The sequence below is a fragment of the Pan troglodytes genome, chromosome 1 (genome assembly GCF_028858775.2).
Source record: "Pan troglodytes isolate AG18354 chromosome 1, NHGRI_mPanTro3-v2.0_pri, whole genome shotgun sequence".
NCBI lineage: Eukaryota > Metazoa > Chordata > Mammalia > Primates > Hominidae > Pan > Pan troglodytes.
Genome location: NC_072398.2, coordinates 28,632,537 through 28,636,749, shown reverse-complemented (window position 1 = coordinate 28,636,749; position 4,213 = coordinate 28,632,537). Strand labels below are relative to the sequence as shown.

Genomic DNA, 4,213 nt, shown 5'->3' with positions numbered 1-4,213 from the left:
AGTTCCTTGTGTCTTTGTTGTAACTTTCAGTGGTGAGGAGGGAACCATGGGTTACCAGCCCAGGACTTGAGATTCTACCCATCTGGTAGTGGGTGGGACCGTGGGGATTGAAAGAAATGATATGAGAGCAAATGACGACATGCTCGTTGACTTTAAAATGTTATTAATAGCCCGCTGCGTTGGTCACAGCAATTTCCATTGCAACTTTCCTCTGGAATTCCTTGGATTGGGAAATAGCAGCTTCAAAGTCTCCTTGCTTAAAGAAAACTGAGACTGACCTTTCGCTGACAGTGTGTTTAGGGGTTTGGAGTGGAGACTAAGCCAGTGACTCTGGATAAACATCTCCATATTGTGGTGTGAGCTTGTGTTGCCTTCCCTCTCCATGCTGGAGGGGATTCTGGGTGTAGAGGAGGCTGGAAAGGGAGGATTTGCCCATATGTTTGCAAGGCAGACTTACAGGCCCCAGAGCAAAGCCCCAACCCCAGCAAAAGAGAAACACATATGTGCTGCATATTAAACTCCTACTAGGATGGGGATGGTGTGGGAGAGAGGAATGCAGAGGGACAGATAACAGAAACTTTGAATTGATATATTTCCTAGGGAAGCTGGGTTTGTCTGTCTCCAGCATCATCCTTGCACTGGCAGCATGACTGCAGAGAAAGAGCAAACTGATGAGTCTTGGCAGAACATTTCCCATTACTCAGTTTTTGCAAAATATGGCTCTAGACACTTGTATGTGGTGGGAAACTCTCTCAGCAATCACTTAGATGCCATTAATGCTCCATTACTACATCTGTTTAAAAGGCTCCTGTTTTTAATTGTGACACATTTCAGACAAGATGCTTTAAGAACATATTGAATAAAAATGTTCCTAGTTATGAAGGACTGGGGCAGTGAGGGTGACTTGATTCTTCCATCCTGTCATTACTCAGGTGGAATTGGCTACAGCTGACATTTCAAGAACAGAGTGGTGTACTAGTGGAAGAAACCAGGACCAGACAGGGTCCAGGGTGGGGAGATGTCAGTCGACCACATGGATTTGGGGAGGCCCACGCAGAGGATCCAGAAGAAAAGAGAAAGGCACACTAGTGTGAGATATAGACAGGCGTCCATATCAGCAGGGGTCTAATTGACAAATTAGGAGAGTCAGCCAAAGCCTTGACCATGAGGTTCTAGGCATTCATTCCTCCACAGCAGAGTCCCAGCCAACAAAGTGGGCTTTGAGCCCTGCCCGAAGCCCAGGGGTAGGCAGAGCTGGACTGTGGGCTCTGTGAGGCAGGGCCTGCTCTTATGTCTATGTCTGTATCTGGGTGCCAAGAGTAGTGCCTGATATGAATATGCATGCACCTAATGGTTAGTGGATGAACAAATGGAAGAAAACAAAGCAAAAGCCAAGCTAAGCCTTCCAGACTGAGTTAATCCTGAGCAGGGCAGGCAGGTCAGGGGTGGGTAGGTGTGCAGGCACTTAGGATAATGATGGCCCATATATTTGAGGCAGCAGACTCGAATAGGTCCATATCCCACCAGTGAGCAGGCTGAGGTTGAAGGACTATATGCTGTCCATGTCACAACTGACTCACGAACTGCAGAAGGCAAAGCTTTCCATTGGAGAAAGGCATTCATGACCTCATCCCAAAGGACTGGCAGAGGTTGACATCTATAGGTGAGCTTTGGAGGTATCTCTCTGGAGGGTGTTTCGTTCCCTTATTTGACATCCTTCTTGGGGCTACAACTCTATCAATAAATATACAAACACTCAGGTCAAACACACAGCATTGTAGATTTAGAGAATCTGAAAGCTGGAAGGGGCTTTAAAGACCATTTAATCCAACCTCATTGTCATACAGACGAGGAAATTGGGACCAAAAGATAAATGACTTGTTGAACAGGGTCTAAGTGTTTTCTCTTTTATTCTATTTGTTTTTTCAGCTTTACATGGTTTTTGTTTCATGTCTTGCCCCTAATAGACTGTGAGTTCCTCCAAGGAAACTATTTTTGTAATATCATGATCTCAAATACACATGGCATAATTTTACGGACAAGGAGTCTAAAATACAGCTGTTGGCTGACTGATGGAATGAGTGAGCGCATACATAAAAGAGGACATTTTTTAAAGGGCAAGTGAGTCGTTTTGAAAGTCTGAAACCCCACGTAATGAACAAGCTACTGAGAGCCCAGAGAGGTGCTCCTCCTCTCAGGCACGTTCAATCTTCAGGATTCAGAAATTGTTCTGAGTAGAAGTTGTATTTCAGGTAACACTGCCTCTGCTGCAGGGCCTGGTAATGGAAACTTAATGGAGATGGCCCTGGGGGGTTATTATTTCTCAAGACAAGAGGATTCAAGCCGGGACAGGAAGGGCCTTTCCATCTTAATTTACAGGGCCATGCAGCAGAATAATCATGGGTCATTCTTTTAAAATGGGGCTTCCATGTTTCGAAAGGAAAATGGGAAAATGTAGCATGGTGGCCTAACTAGCTAATTGTGTTAAGCACAGTGGCTGGAAACCAAGAGTGTACATCATCGTCACCTGCAGAGTGCCTTAAAAGCACATGCCCAAGCCCTAAACATATTTTGGGGATGGGGACTAAGCATATTAATTTTAAAAAACTTCTAAGGGGATTTTGATGTGTACACTGCTAAACTAACCAACTGCATTAGAAGAAGAAACCAAATAATCAGAGAGTAATCCTTTGGCATCTGTCTCCGGCAAAGTGATATTTCACCTGTAAGTTTCAATTTTGAATGGTTTCCACCCACTGTCACTCCTCACTCCTCACTCCTCACCAGCATCCAAATAGTCTTCCTCCACTTATTAAAACTGTTCTCCCAAAGGATCTGTTAAACGTATTCATACCACACTGTAGATAACTGACAAGGCTTAATACTTTCATTTTAGGGTTAATTGCATTTTTTTCTTTGAAATAATATTAATATGACTGAAAATGCAGAGGTGACATCCATTGACTAGAGCAGGGTTTCTCAACCTCAGCCGGGCTGGTTAATTCTTTGCTGCAAGGGCTGTCCTGCTTTCTACCTACTAGATGCTAGTAGCACCTTCCCAAGCTGTCTCCAGACACTTCCAAATATCTCCTGGAGGTCAAAATTGTCCCAACTAGAGAATCAGTTCAAAATTAATATGCTTGTAGAGTTAATTGAATTTTAACTATGGTCAAAAGACAGTGGTGACTCTAATTATGGAATTTTAAGTCTGAATTAGTTCATGGTCAAACTCTTTGGAGAATTAGAGAAACTTTCCTGGTGTCCCCAAATCTAGGCATATAGAACACTCACCTAGAAGTAAAAGTGGCTGTGAGGAAGTAAACATACCCTGGTCAGAAGGGTCTCAGGGAAGCTGGAGGGCAGGCGAGGCAGATTCTAGAAGTCCAGTCACTGAAGGGCTGCTCACTTTCTGGGGCTATCACAATACCCCAGAGTCCCAGGACACTGGGCAAAAGATAGCCTTGGCCCTACTACTCAGCCTTTCTGTAGTTGCTGTTTGCTGTGAAAAAATAAAACCATAAAATAATAACTCTATGAAGGGTACAGTACCATCAGGCCAAAGAGGCCTCTGCCAGGAGACATTTCTGAAGTCTGAAGGTGTGCGTAGGGGTAGCATAAATGCCATGGTTAATTTTTAACTTCCCCATTGGTGAGTCCTGAATCAGAGGACAGTGTTTCTATGGTGTCAGGCGATATTCCTGTTCACGCTGAGGTGTCACCTGACAGGCACCAGGTGAGTAATGTACAGGGTGGTGGCACCATTGTAAGCCTCTGCCACATCTCCTGAGGGCCCAGCTTTAATTACACCAGGATCCAGTGTTTGACATTTGTACTGGGTGACACTGTTCCTTCCTGCTACCTTTCCATTGTTCCACCCTCTCTTAGTTGCAGCATTCTGGCAACTGTGGTTTCACATTACTAACTCATTGCCATGGTTTCCATTTGATGTGCGATGACGTCACAGCTGATGAGGAATGGAGCTTCCTTTTCACTCTGATTACAGCCTGCTACACTTCTCTTTTCACACTCACTATAATACAGTGAATGCTCACAGTAATCAGCTCTCTTTCATATGGGTTCTGCCTTTCACTGAACATGTGATTTCCAGTTGATCATAGAACAGGCACTGAACAGAAATAAAAACTGGAGTGTGCAGGATCAGTGGTTGGCATCCAGGGGCAGGTTTGGTTCATTATCACAGGGACAACCTCAG

The 4,213-nt window shown here is 44.4% G+C and overlaps 1 long non-coding RNA gene across 2 annotated transcripts; it reads right to left on the bottom strand.

Annotated features, from left to right (window-relative positions):
• Positions 1-794: 794 nt before the first annotated feature.
• LOC107970238 (uncharacterized) lies at positions 795-3,920 on the bottom strand. Of its 2 annotated transcripts, none has more exons than XR_001712677.2 (2): positions 3,328-3,920; positions 795-1,734 (listed from the first exon to the last, which is right to left on the bottom strand). It is a non-coding gene; the product is annotated as an uncharacterized LOC107970238 (long non-coding RNA). The 2 variants fall into 2 exon arrangements; XR_001712675.2 differs by having other exon boundaries at positions 3,292-3,904.
• Between the last annotated feature and the right edge of the window lie 293 nt (positions 3,921-4,213).